Source organism: Macaca nemestrina, chromosome 13 (genome assembly GCF_043159975.1).
Source record: "Macaca nemestrina isolate mMacNem1 chromosome 13, mMacNem.hap1, whole genome shotgun sequence".
Lineage (NCBI taxonomy): Eukaryota > Metazoa > Chordata > Mammalia > Primates > Cercopithecidae > Macaca > Macaca nemestrina.
In genome coordinates, this window is record NC_092137.1 from 118,511,604 (window position 1) to 118,526,887 (window position 15,284).

Here is a 15,284-nt window from a genome sequence, read left to right on the forward strand (position 1 = left end):
CTCCATTTTAGTTGGTCTTTAAAGTTGCCCTGGTCTATCGATGTGTAACTCAGGGCCCCAAGAAACTGTGACAACAACCCTACACCTCACTCTAGGTCTCCCACACGCACTCTCGGGGGTTGCATTGGAGGAACCCCTTTTCCATATGGACACCCCAAGAAAGGACCAGGACTGTTACAAGAAGGGTTTTAATGTCCTTGGAATTGGATGCAGCCCTTCTTTCATTGAATGTATATGTGCTACGGGCACAGCTGGCTGGAAGAGGCCCTGCCCTCAGGGGCTTCCACTCTGAGTGAGATTCTAGATGGCTTTGGCCTGTCCTGTTGCCCGGGGCCTTGCTGGTCAGCTCTCCCTGTTGGACACCCACCCCCTTCCCCAGCAGATAGTGCTGGGGTGCATCGTAAGAAAGGAGGTGACACATCTAGGGAGGAGGTTGGTGGAGGGGAGGCCCACAGCTCCGTGACACTCATGCCCCCGTGGACATCTGCCCTGCGCTGCACCTGTCACCCGGCCCCTGGGAGACGGTAGATAATGACTGCAGGGACTCCTGGGGAGGTTTCCGTTCCCACCGCTACATTAAAGAACTCTTATTCCATCAGAGTTTTTTTTTTGTTTTTTGTTTTGTGTGTGTGTGTGTGGAAGGGGTGGGGGGGGTGTTGGCCTAAGTCTAATTAAGTCTAATTGGTGCGGTCATTATGTCAGAATGAATGTTGTTATTTTAGTCAAAAGCAGTAAACTAGAAAAGACAGTCTGTATGACAGCTTTCCTCTCTGTCCCAGGGCTAAGGTTTTTAGGAGAGGCCCAACAAGACCTGAGTGTTTACTGTTGTCATCAACCCAGACCTTCCAGGTCCCCAGAGAACAAACAGAAAACGGACCTGATGAGTTTTGCCTCCCATAATCTTAAGTGAAGCTGTGAAGGTTCCCCTATCTAGACTACGTCTGCCTAGAGGGCGAAGACAGCTCCGCGTTCCTTTCCTCCTAGGAGTTGCTTGTCTGCCCCGTGGGATTCCTCACCATCGAGTGCCGAACACAGTAACGGGAGGGCAGTGTGCGTTTGTTGAATGAATGAATGAAATATTCAGAGTCTGTGTGTGTGACGCACTGTACCATGTTAGTGCTGCACGAAGCAAATTAAACGCAAGCCTCACCTTTGGTGAGCTCACGTCCTTCTCACCGCCTGCTGGCTGCTGGGTGACATGAGAAAACATACAGAAAGGAATTCGTGTTTATACTTCCACCCAGCAAAATGCATATCTGATTACAGAAAAATCAGAAATGTCTGTAGATACAGTGCGGGGTTTTATCAAGTCATCAAAGTAAACCGTGTTTTGCAAAATTGCCACAAAATTGTGCATGTTCTCATGGCCCTAATTTAGAATATGTTCCTTAAACAAAGAACATCTTTGTTTGATTCCATTTGTTTTTGAAGCCCACATTCTACAGATACATTCTTTCCCAGTATGATACAAAAATGTAAGAATGCTAAGTGGAAAACTTAGATCATTTTGTCAGATGCATAGACTTTCCAATTGGCAATTATATAGAAGACTAAAACATGGTTAAGTGTAATCAATAAGCATTCAGTATAATTATCATCTAATAGTTTGGAACCTTGTGCTTTGAGGTTCATCTCCCTAAGGTGTTTGTTCGTGTGCTTATTTGAAATCTGTCAGTAAAGACAACTATTTCGTGCGGGACACACAACGCCCCTCTCCATGGATGGTTCTTGGAAGGTTTCCTGAGAAGTGAGGGAAGTGTCACAGGAAGCCCATGGTGATTTTGAGCTGAAATCGCACTCTGCCTTTGCTGTACTATAAGGTGTAATAATTAGAAGTAATTCTAGAAATGCTGAAGCCATCTAGAATCTTGCCCTAGCAGTTCTCTTACACCTGAGAACTGTTGTCCACGGCACAGGTTTCTCTTAGAAGGACTTGGAAATGAGCGATTGCATTCGTTTGCTAAGGCTGCCTTTACAAAGTACCACAAACTGAGCAACGGAAACTACAGAGAGGTGTACTCTTGCAGCTCTGCAGGCTGGAAGCCTGAGACCAAGGTGTCAGCAGGTGTCCTTCTGAGGGCTGTGATGGAGAATCTGCTCCAGGCCCTTCTCTTTGGCTTGTAGGTAGCCGTCTTCATGTTCACACGGCGTTCCCTCTGTGTGTGGGTCTGTGTCCAAATTTCCCCTTTGTATGAAGTCATACGGATTAGGGGCCCATCCTAATCCAGTGTGATCTCAATAGGCCTATTTCCAAATATGGTCACATTCTGAGGTACAGGGGTTAGGACTTCAACCTGTGAATTTTGGAGGCCGCACTTCAACTCATAACAGCTGTGGAGACAGCTGACTCTGATACGTTATTTGAGAGACTGAGGAAGGCCTCTCGTTCTCCCCTCTCTCCTCTCCTCCTGCCCCTCTGAGCTCTTTCCCTACCCTTCACCCACCGATGTCTGAAAACCCTTAGAGACTTGCCCCTTGGCATCTTAAAGTTGGCTTGGTCTCCTGGAATCTCACCCAGATGGCAGTCATGCCCAGGAGAGGCAGCGATAAGCCATTTCCGGTAAGCTCCCGACCGTCGTGGCTCTTAACCTCCACGAGTTAAGGTCTGTCCACACCTTCACTGCCAGGTCCGGCTTTCTGACTGGAAGGCTCGCAGCATACAAGAAAGCCATGGGGCACACTCAGTGGGATGGAGGAAGCGGTGGGAGATAGGTCTGGAAAGATCCAAAGGCAAAAATCAAAGGCAGTGATATCAGAGCAAGAGAAACCAGGCGGACCTGGGTTTGAATGTTGACTCTGTTACTTCTGGCTGGGTGACTCGGACAAGTCATCTGACCTCCCCATCTGCTTGATGTGCTTCTCGTCATACCTACCTGCAGGTAAGGCTGGCATAAAATACCCAGGAAATACATTATGGTGGTTCTAATATCCTCGATGACGTCATCATTCTCCCTGGGCCCAGCCCCGGCTGGCAGTAAAGGCGTAAGCTCTGCAGTGCCTCAGAAGACTCAGCGGCTGTGAACTTGCCTTTGCCACAAAAGCTGCTCTTACAGTGAGAACAGGGCCCGGAGCCCCCAGCTCCCCAGGCTCCTGACCTGCAGTTGAGTTCTGCATGCACAGCCAGGGCTGCACAGCTTCCTGAGCAGCGGGGAGGCTGTGGGCAGGAAGGGGAAATGAGAGCGGCCGAGGCTGTGCACACCTGGGCTGGATCAATGGCCACGTTGTAGAGCCGGCCCTCTGGGACGGCCTGCAATGCCCGGATCTATAGCTGTGTTAGTCATCGCCTCGCCAGGCCTTCGTTTGTTTTTCAAACTTTTGTTAGTGTAATTTTCACCTCCAGTAACTCATCTTTAACTGCCCTGCCTCCTATCTGACCCAGTTCGTTCACCATTCATCTTTTCTTCTTCCTAATACATTTGTTTTTCTTTACGCTGTCTTAGTCGTGTTCTCTCTCTTTCTCTTTAATTTTCTTCAGTCAGCTAGAGATGGGGAAGGAGACCACCTGGGATGAAGGAAAGACAGTGCTGAAGGAGAAAAGGTCACCTAGCTACATTAAGCTGGGAAAGTCTGTTTAGCCGACTTTGAGGTCTGCTAGCTCTCGGTCACTCGTCCTAGCAGACATGAGCAGCACCTTCCATTGCTAGAAGTAATCATTTACCTGAGTTCCACTTACCTGCAGGCTGAGCCCATTTCAACTGGAGAAGTCCTTAAGAAGGTTGCCTTGCCCAACCACACATTGCAGATGAGAAAACCAGGACTCTGGGAAGCTTACCAATTAGTTGTTCAAAGACACATAACCAATTGCAACTCTTGATTCGAGGATCTAAATAAACCTTGCCACATAGACTTGCCCATACCTTCCTTTGTTTATTCATATGGGAAATTTGTCTCTTAGAGCCTCTGTGAAATATCACTTTGAATGCCCACACGTTTACAAATGTCATGAATAACCTCTCCAGATAGCCATTGAATGGAAGTGTGTTTCAGCATTACACTAAGATGGGCCCTGCCTTTTCATTCTGATTACATGGTGCAAAGTTATATAAAATTCCAAACCTTACAAGAATGTACGTAATCTCATTTCTAGGGACATGCTGCCAAAAATTGGTGCATAATTCTCTGTCTTTTTTTACACGGCTACTAACTCTCTTACTGATGCTGTTGATTACTTTGGATGCGGACTCATACCGCCAATGCTGTTCGGAGCTTGTGTGTTTCACTTTACATGTCAGTAGGGACCTGAAGGTCTAACCCATTCTTAAGATGTGTGCGATATTTCATCGTTCGGCTGTACCAACATTTATTTAATCTTCTTCTTCAGAGTGCATTTGGGTTACTTTCACGTTTTTAATACTTTAAAGTCTTTAAACAAAGCCCCAAGGAACATTCTTGAGGCTTTAGAGGCTTAAATGTTAGAAGCAGAAATACAGAGTTAAAAGATTAGAACTTTAAACATTTCCGTAGATATTGCTAGGTTGCAAGCCAAGAAGGTGTACTGATTTACACTTGCACCAACAATGTACCTGGGTGTCCATTTACTTCCTATACCTTCACCAGTGCTGAACTTCATCAGCCCACTTTTACACTGGTCAATTTGAAAATGGAACAATATGTCATTGCAGTTTAGTGAGCACATCTTGATTAGCTCTGGTTTCCTCTTCCTGGCCGGTCGCTGCTTCTTGGCTCTTCTTACCCCTTAACGTATATATACATGGGAAGTATCCACACATTTTTAGTCGATGTTTTAGTTAGCAAAACATAGCCAGAAGGCAAATAAATCGCAAATTCACACCCTAAAGTTCAGAGTGGAGAGTAAGTCACTGTCAGACAAGTACCATTACACGCCTCCATTAGCCCGGCTACGTGTCTGTAACCATATTCAAAACTCATAACCAAGAAATTTTCTAGCTGCCTTGACACAATAGGGATGACATTAACTGGATGAGAGCACTGAAGAACAATTCTGTTTCACAGGCAAGTGTCTTCTCCAGCCAATCAGGCAGCCACCTCTACAATCCAAGGGTGATGCCTCACATCAGATAAAACTTGCAGGACCAATAGTGAGAAATGAACCTCGGCCCTGCTTGCCTGCACCACCTCAGTCTTTAATCCTCTTCCACTCTGGCCTGTTGAGCTATTTCCCCTCGCAGCATGGGGCATATGCTGGCTGGTCCCCAACAGACCTCATGTATGGTGGGTGCTGATGGCCATGAGAAGGAAGTTGCTAGGTGGATAGGTTCTGACTCTACCCTGGATCTGATTGGCTCTGGTGTTCATGGGGGTCCACTCTGTTTGGATTCCCCAGACAACGTGACCTGCCCTTCCTCCCACCCGCTCTATTTTAACCTCATCTAATGATGCCTGGAAATGAGCCAGTTCCAGAACTGGCAAGAAACCTGACTTGTCCAGGTGGCCACAAGACCACCCCCAAAGCCAGCTTGGACCTCTGCCCCTGAGTGGAACTGCTCATAAACATGTTCTGTGTTTCTCCTCTCAGACACATATTTCTGAAATTAATATGTCACCACCCTCACTGGGGTCACTGCCTGATGCAGGGCAAGGCTATATATATTCATGTACCCGGCAACGATATCTGATTTATTTTTTTAAGAAAAATGCTCACATTTGTAGCACTACATATGTTTCTTTAATTTTCCTAGATTAGTTTTTGAGTACCATGTTGCTTTCATAGTACTCGGCCTAAACACAATTAAGCCTACTTTAAGATTCACACTTGAAGAGTGTGAATAACATAACTCATTCAACCCCACTTATAAAAAGAGGAAACATGCAAGACTCATTAGGATTTCTTAGGTATTCATTTAGAAATTAATTACCAGTGTTTTTACATCCCATCAGAACCTTCCCAGCTCTCTTTAGGAGACATTCCTAGAATCAGGACTTTATTACCACTTTTGAGCACATTTGCTCCACGACACCGTCTTTGAAAAGAAAAATTATTTTCCTTGGATATTCAAATCTGCAGAATATTGTGGACTAAAGTTTGAATGAAAACTTGTTGAGGGTTGTGATGAGTGGGAGAGATTCTGTTGCAAAGGGCCCAGAAGATGATTAAGGAGTAAGGAAATGAAATAGTTAAAAGACACTGGAATAATTCAGCCTGGGTAAAAACCCCAATAAGTAACTTAGGGGGAAAAAAAAGCTCCTTAAGTTCTCTCCATCATAAAATTATTTTTGCTACTTTTTTTTTTTTTCTTTGTAGAGACAGGGATGGGCTGGTATCAAACTCCTGGCCTCAATCCTCCTTTCTTAGCCTCCCAGAGTGCTGGGTTTACAGATGTGAGCCACCACGCCTGGCCACATATTCATGCTAATCCTAGAGAATACAATTTTAGAAGAAAGACAAAGGAAAATCACTCATAAGCCCACCACCTAAAGAAAATGTTGCTAACATTTTTATTAACTTCCAGGCACTTTCTATACACACATTATTTTTACATTGTTGTGATCAGATTATATATGTGAATAACAGTCATGTCATTGTGCATTGATACGGATTCCCAAGACAGTTTGTTTCACGATCCTGGCTGCTGCTACCCTCCTCAAGCCCTGTTTGTTTATTTGTTTATTCAACAAATACTTATGGAATCCCTCATTAAGGGCCAGGTCCTGAGAACACTGGAGCGAATCAGACAGAAAGGAACCAGCTCTAATGGAATACACATTCTAGATGAAGGAGATAAATGAGTAAACAAGAGTTAAGTGTGATGGGAAGCTACTGGAAATTTGTAGGCAGAGAGTAGCGTCATCTACTTTACCTGTTTTAAAAGGTTTCCTTCCTTGTGGAGGGTGGATTGCAGGCAGAGGAGAGCAGCAGCAAAGAGGGCAGGTGGGAGGTGGCTGCGTTCCTGGAGACCAGAAAGATGGCGGTGTATTAGTTTTCACGCTGCTCGTAAAGACATACTCGAGACTGGGCAATTTATAAAAGAAAGAGGTTTAACTGGACTCGCAGTTCCACGTGGCTGGGGAGGCCTCACAATTATGGCGGAAGGCAAGGAGGAGCAAGCCACAACCTACACAGATGGGGGCAGGCAAAAGAGAATGAGGGCCAGGAGAAACCGGTTTCCCCTAATCCAAGCATCAGATCGGGTGAGACTTACTACCACAAGCACAGTTTGGGGAAAACCACCCCCATGATTCAATTATCTCCCACCGGGTCCCTCCCACAACACGTGGAAATTATGGGAGTACAATTCAAGATGAGATTTGGGTGGGGACACAGAGCCAAGCCCTATCAGGCAGTTTTGCTGGAAGGAATGGAGGGAGGTGGAAAGGAGAGGAAGGGACAGCAGTGGGGTCCACAGAGCTTGCTGATGTGTGTTATGAATATTAAACGGATGTGAGGGAAAAAGGAGGAATCTAGGATGGCTGCCAGGATTCTAGCTTGAATGACTGGCTGAATGAGGGAGACACAGGTTGGAGGTGAAATGGAGAGCCCTGTTGTGGGTGGGCCAGATGCCCATTAGACATCCAGGAGGACACGTCAAGCTTGTGGTTGGATGAGTGCCTCTGGAGTCCAGAGCCAAAGTCATCTAATGGAGACTTGTTGACACATGGCAGCATATAAGACTGTGAAACTGGAGGAGACCTTGTGGAGAGAGTGTGAATGGAGAAGAGGAAGGCCCTGACTTTTAAAAGCTGAGCAGACGGAAAGGAGCAACATGGCCTATACCCCAACCACATGCTCCCTGCCCCCCACCACGGTCCCTGGGATATGTGAAATAAGAGATAGGCTCTTCTCAATAAATTAGACCATTTTTATGCAGGAATATGTAGTATCCTATAACCTCTTAAAACTGTGGAATTCAAAGCAGCATTCTACAATTTTGATTTAAAAGATGACAAGCTGTGTATTGACCATCCAATAAATCACATAATAAAATACATTTAAATTATTTTATAAGCCCACATTACAAAAATTTTTATTTTCAAGGGCTGCTTTTAAAATTTGGTGGCATTTTTACACAGTTCTGTGTATATTTTAAATTTTCCTTTGGAACCTACCTCTTGACCAATGGATTATTTAGAAGTGTGTTGTTTAATTTACAAGTGTTTAGAGATTTTCCTGACTTCCTTACCTTACTGAGTTCTGGTTTGATTTTATTATGGTCAGAGAACATAATCTGTATGATTTGAATCCCCTTACTTTTTCTTTCTTTTTTTTTTTTTTTTTGAGACGGAGTCTAGCTCTGTCACCAGGTTGGAGTGCAGTGGCATGATCTTGGCTCACTGCAACCTCTGCCTCCCATGTTGAAGTGATCCTCCTGCCTCAGCCTCCCGAGTAGCCAGGACTACAGGCACGCACCACCACACCCAGCTGATTTTTTGTATTTTTAGTAGAGACACAGTTTCACCATGTTGGCCAGGATGGTCTCGATCTCTTGACCTCATGATCCACCCACCTTGGCCTCCCAAAGTGCTGGGATTACAGGTGTGAGCCACCGCACTCAGCTAAATCTCTTTAAATTTTTTAAGGTCTGTTTTATGGTCCAGGATAGTGTATGTTTTCAAAAAGCCCTTGAAAATATTTGACATTCTGTTGTTGTGGGGTGGAATGTTCTATATGTACCTATTAGATCCTATTGGCTAATTGCATTGTTTAGATCTTCTCTCTTCTAGCTAATTTTCTTTCTAGAAATTCTATCAGTTGCTGAGAAGAAGCTGATGAAATATCTAACTACAACTGTGGAATTGTTTATTTTTCCTTTCAGTTTTATTAGTTTTGCTTCATGGATTTTGAGACTCCATCACTTGGTGTGCACATATTTAGGATTGTTATTTTTCCTAGTGGATTGATTCTTTTATTATTATATAATATCCCTGTTTGTCCCAAGTAATTTTCTTTGAGATCCACTTAATCATATATTAATACAGCTACCTCTGTTTTTGTATTATTGCTTGCATCTATCTTTTTCTATACTTTTGCTTTCAATGTACCTGTCATTGAATTCGAAATAATTTCTTATAAGCAACATATAGTTGAGACACTTTTTAAATCTCTAAACCAATCTCTGCCTTTTAATTAGTATATTTAGACTACTTACATGTAAGGTAATTATTGATATGTTAGAGCTTAAGCCTGCCATTTTATTTTCTGTTTTTTGTAACTTTCCTATGATTCTCATTTCTGTTTCTTTTTTGTAATTTCCTATAGATTACTTGCACAAGGTTTAGAATTCCATCTTGATGTGTTTATAATGTGTTTGAGTGTATCTCGTTGAATAGCCTGTTCAGTGGTTGCTCTGGGTATTATAGTGAACATATGTGACTTATTGCCCTCTACTGCTGTCAACATTTTACCACTGCAAGTGGCATGTGAAAACCTTACTGCCATTGAGACCCCTTTACCTTCCCCTCATTGACTCAAGTGAGAACTGGTCTTATACTTTTTCATTCCCTCAATCAAATATGATTGATGACACTCCTAAGGAATAGGATAGCCTATTGTATGTACCCATATATGTTCTCTTTCCATTGTATTTGCTTCCTGATGCTCAAGATTCTTTCTTTCATCATTACCCTTCTGCTTGAAAACTTGTCTAGCCATTCTCTAAAATTAGGTCTGTTATCTGCACAATCTTTTGGTGTCTTGTCATCTGACAATAGGTTTACTTACCATTTATTCCTGAAGGATAGTTTTGCCAGATATAGAATTTGTGGCTGACAGGTATTTTTTTTCCTTTCAGAGCTTTGAAAAACGTGTCACTTTCTTCTGGTCTCCAGAGTGTCAGAGGAAGAGAAATCCACTGTCACGCAAACTGGTATTTCCCCACAGGTAATGTGTCATTATCCTTTGGCTGCGTTTAAGAATTCTTTTTGGTCTTAATGTTTTCAGAAGTTGAATTATGATATGTCTTGGCGTGGATTATTTTGGATGTGTCCTGTTTGGGATTCGCTCACTTCTTGAATGTGTAGGTTTATGTCTTTTTGCCAAATCTGAGACGTTTTCAGCCATTCCTTCTTTGAATTCTCTTTCAGCCACAGAATCCTCTGGGACTCTGATGTTACAAATGCTGGATTTTTTTTGTTGTTGTTGCTATTTTGACACAGGTCCCTGAAGCTCTGTTCTTTTGTTTTTCCGTTTATTTTCTCTCTGTTGTTCAGACTGGGTGAAGCCTTCGGGTCCTTCCTCAAGCTTATCAGTTCTGTCCTCACTCAGCTCCACTGTACTATTGAGCACATGTAATACCTTGACAATTTTTCAGTTACTGGGTTTTTCAGTTCTATAATTTCTGATTGTTTCTTTTTTATAACTTCTATTTATTTTCTGAAATTTAAATTTTTCCATTTGTGTCAAAGAATTTGTAATTCATTGTTAAAGCAGTTTTACAACGACTGCTTTTGAATACCTGTGAAATACTTTCAACATCTGATTTGTGTCAGTATTGGCATCCGTTGATTGTCTCTTTTCTTTCAAGTTGTGATTTTCCTGGTTCTTGGTACAATGGGTAACTTTTTACATTATATCCTGAACAGCCTGGCTATTATGTTTGGAGATTATCTTTTTAGGTTTTGTGTGTATGCTGGTTTTGTGGGCTGTGGGTGCAATGCTAATTTCATTTTCACAGCCTTTGTGGTGCTACTTTGGTCTTCCTGGTTTTTCTGGAGCTGCTGAGGCTCCCACTGGACCCTGCTGGTGCTACCTAAGGGGATATGAAGAATTTCCCTAGGCTGGTTCCTCTAAAGGTGGAAAGGGATCCTTCTATGCCTTGGAAATAAAGAGTGCTTCCTGGGCAGGATCCCTCTTGCTGGGGCCACCCTGCCACCCATGTCTCTGGGTGGGAGAGAGGAATCTCAGATCCCTGGAGACCAAAAGACAGAGAAGACGGGGCTTCCCATGGCAAAACCCTGCTTGCCAATACTGCCCAGCTTCTGGTGCCTCTCAGTGGAGGAGAAAGGTCTCAAGCCTGCAGTAGAGGAGAGTACTGCCCTTGTAGCTTTTTGTCAGTGGATCTCCTGATCCATCCCTCTTGGCATTGTTCGGGGAACTCTTGTTTCATCCAGCAGAGGCATGAGCCTTCCTGGGCCACTTCCTATTGCAAATTTGATGTTGGGAATCACAGTTGTGAGTCTCTTTCTCTGAGTGGGTGGAAGGTTGTACACACAGCATAGCCATGCTGCCATGGTGTTCCTCCACTCCTTAGTTTCCAATCAGTTCACCTTCCTCTTTCCACCTTTCAGAGCACCCCTTTGGTTACCTCTTACAATAAAGAGAAATTCTTTGGGACTTAGGGCCAGGCAAAAAATTCTTAGGCTTGACACCGAAAGCACAATTCAATGGATAATTTGGTCCTCATCAAAATTAAAAACTCCTCTATGAAAAATTCTATGAAGAAGATATAAAGGTAAGCTACAGACAGGGAGGAAATATTTCCAAGCCACATATCCAATGAAGGGGGTAGTATCTGAAAACTCAGTAGAATCAAGAGAATGAGAAGACAAGCCACAGAATGGGAAAAACATTTGCAAGATACACATCTGATAAAGGACTGTTATCAAAAACATGCAAAGAGCTCCTAAAACTCAACAGCAAAAAATCACACAACCCAATTTAAAAATGGGCAAAAGGCCTGAACAGACACCTAACCAAAGGAAATATTCAGATGGTGAATAAGCATTTGAAAAGATGTTCCACAAAGGTACATATTACATAATTCCATTTATGTAATTTAATTGAAGTAAAAATTATAGAAGTAGAAAACAGATTTGTGGTTGCCAGGGACTAGGGACAGACAGGAGTCTGGGGAAGGAAATGTGTGTGGCTATAAAACATCAACAGAGGGATCCCAGTGGTGAGGGAACTGTTCTGTATTTTAACTGTGGTGGTGTGCATACACACACACACACCCTTACATATATGATAAAATTGTGTAGAGTACACACATGCACTCGTGTGTGTGTGTGTGCGCACACACACAGACACACACACACGTACCAGTAAAGCTGGAGCAATCTAAAATCAGTGGATTTTTATCAGTGTGAATATCCTGGATGTGGTATTGTGCTGTAGTACCGCGAAACATTACCATAGGAGAAAACTGGATAAATGTGTCTCTCTGTTATTCTGAACTTGAATCTATAACTATTTCAAAAGTTTTAAATTGCTTTAAAAACAATCAGTGGGTAATTTACTTCTTTGGGTGAACTGAAGCTGGGGTGTGTGTGTGCAGGTGCGCATGTATGCAATACAGAACAGAGTCTCAGGTTTAGTATTTGTGATTTCGGGGTCCCATGGGGTTAACTGGCAACTCAGTTGTCAGCTTCAACCCTTCCTGGATTCTGGAGAATGAGGACACTTAGAGGAACTCCTCTTTGTCACTTCTCCCCTTCCAAATACTACTGATTCCAACATTTCACACAGGTGTCTGCATCAATTCTAAAAACAGGGACATTGGTCTAGGTGAGGCTTTCCTTGTCCACAACACTTTTTTGTTGTTCTTTGATTGTTTGCTTTTTAATGGGAAAAATGGTGGGAAAATAGTGGGGAAAAAATGGGGAAATTTTCTACCACTGTGGTAGAAAATTAAATAGTTTATAAAGTTTCAATACTCGTTAATAGATGTTAAGTGCTGTGACTTATTAAAATGCTAATAATTCTTTAGCATGTAAAAATTAAGCATAAAACCTCTAACATGATCAACTTAATTGTCTGTGGTACTGATGCAGAAGGATGGTAATGGGGAATGCAGAGTGAAATTTTTATATTGTATATTTGTAACAAAAAAGAGCTTGGCCAAAGCATTATCTGAAGAGAAACTTAATTAGACCATTGGAAACATAACAGAAAACGTCGAGTCAGTAATTGTGAGCAGGAGTCCAAATTCTCCAGGCTCCTAGAGGAAATCTGGGAATGTCTTTTGCTTCCTATGTAGATAACCTGGCATCCTCCCAGGACTGATTTTTTTTTTTTTTTAAACTTTGTGTCAGATTATGGTATAAACATTTCTCCAAGTCAATAAAACTCTTAATACACATAATTTGGTGCCTTTATAATGCTCAATGGAGTAAATGCATCATTATCTTCTTAACCATTAGAATATGTAGGCTTTCTTATTTTGTTTTTTATATCCATGGTGTTTATTATGTTCTTACGTGATAGTCCCAGGAGAAATACCAGATGAGAAAGAATGAACATCTTGATGTAATATGATGTATTTTTGTCTAGATTTTTTTTCCAAAGGTGTTGTGTAAATTTACATCCCTTAGGAGAGGGTTTACCCCAGGAAAGACTTTCCAGAATCTAGTGGTGTATGCGTAAAGAGAAACATGTGCTAATTTAGTAACAAGAATATGATATCCCACAGTTCTTTTAATTTGCTTTTTCTTGTTTGCTAGGTGGGTAAAACTTTTGCCCTGTGCATCTGTTAACAATTTAAAGTCGTTTTTGAAAATTGTTCGTGTCCTTTAAGTAATACCTATGAATGATTTCATCTATTTTATTGACTCTAAAATTCCATTGAAGAGCCAAAATGTAATTTACTTCATCCTTTTTCTGCTGTTGGATACGGGTTGTTTATGAATTCTACTATTATCAATTGACTCTTGTATTCATACAGTGGATGTTAAAAGGATGGCTTTTGTGTGTCAGTCACTGTTCCTATAGCAGTGAACTGATCAGACAGAGGGACTGCCCTCAAGGAGTTCACACTCCCCTGTAGGCAGATGAAACAGATCCTAAACGGAGAAGCACATGATATGTCAGCAGGAGCTGTGAAGCTCCTAGCAGTGCTGTGAAGAAAAATAAACAGGCTAAGGGGAATCAAGGGTGGTGGGGAGGCAGAGTCCAAGCTATTTTATGGGGAGTATTTAGAGAGGCTCTCATTTATAGGAGACTAGAAAGAGATAGGGGAGCAAACCAGCAGATATCTGGGGAGAAAGTACTCCAGTCCGAGGATACAGACAATGCAAAGGCCCTGGGGCAGATATTAGAGAAAGGACAGGAGGCCCACGGGCTGGTAAGCAGCAAGTTAGGATGAGGTGAGAGACATGGCCGGGAACCGATTTGACTGTAAGCAGATGGAAAGCCGTCTTGGGGCTTGAGGCATGGAAGTGGTCGATACCAATGACCAATGACATGGCTTTTTGTAAAAGCCTCCTCTGGCTGCTGTGTAGGGAAAGATGATAGAGGGGTGCAGGGGAAGCAGAGCCCAGTGAGGCCACTGCAATATTCCTGGTGAGTTATGCTGGAGGTGGTGAAAAATGGTTGGACTCTAGATGTAGTTTGAAGAATTGGCCGATGTGGGTTAATTGTGACATGTGAGAGAAAAAGAGAAGTCAAGGACAACTCAAATTTTTTTTGGCTTAAAGTACTACTCATGTGGAAGTAGAAAATGGCACACTGGCTCCAGAACTCTATTTTTGGATATAGGAAGTTTGAGACGATCCTTGAGCCAAGGACAGATGTGAAGTGGGCAGCTGGTGGGAGCCTGCCACTCCTGTAAGAGGCCTGGGTTGCAAATCCAAACCCAGTGGTCATGAGCAACTGGAAGTCATAGTACCTCCTAGGGAGCAGGTTCGGAGGGGAGGAAGAGCTGAGAGCTGAGAATTAGGCCCTGGGTACTCCACCGATCTCCAGGTAGGACTGATGAAGAGGAAGCAGTCTAGGAAGCAGCACTGAGATAGAAGGAGAGCCAAGAGACGTGGTGCCCACGATGCCAGGTGAACAAACCTGTTTCAAGGAAGAGATGGTGCATTGGAGGAGGGCTGGAAACCAAGCATGTGGCTAAGCATGGGGACCTTGACAGAAGCTGATGTAGATGCAAATGAAGGTCAGGTTGGAGCACACTGAAAAGAGATTGGAAGAGAAAGTGGAGATGGAGACTAACAGACCACCATTTCGAGGCGTTTTACCACAAAGAAGAGCTGACAAATGGGGGCCGTAGTTCACAGGGGATGAGTAACAAGAGGGTTTATCTTCCTTTTTTATAAAACTGGGAGATATTTCACCATGCCTGTATGTTCATGTAAAGAGGGGAGAAATTATGATTTGAGAAAAAGAGGGGCAATTGCTGGTGTGAAGCCCTTGAATAGGCAAGAGGGGACAGGAGCAATGCCCAAGTGGAAGTGTGGGCTGCAGTGGGCATATGATCAATTCCTCCATGGTCAGCAGGAACAGGCAGAGGACCTAGGTCTAGATTCGGGTGAGTTCCTAGGTTTGTTGGGGGAAGCTTGCAGAAGTTCTTTGCTGATTCCTTCTCTCTTTTCATTGGAATAAGCAGCAAGTTCATTGGCTGAGAGGATGGTTGGAGGCAAGAAGGGTGAAA

The 15,284-nt window shown here is 43.0% G+C and overlaps 1 long non-coding RNA gene across 1 annotated transcript in view; it reads right to left on the bottom strand.

Annotated features, from left to right (window-relative positions):
• Window positions 1–628: 628 nt before the first annotated feature.
• Window positions 629–15,284, bottom strand: part of LOC105490095 (uncharacterized) — a 29,519-nt gene continuing 14,863 nt past the window's right edge. Inside the window, exons 2-3 of the long non-coding RNA XR_011612115.1 lie at window positions 6,780–6,869; window positions 629–2,714 (exon numbers count right to left, since the gene is read on the bottom strand). This is a non-coding gene — a long non-coding RNA (uncharacterized lncRNA). The remainder of the gene's footprint in view (window positions 2,715–6,779; window positions 6,870–15,284) is intronic.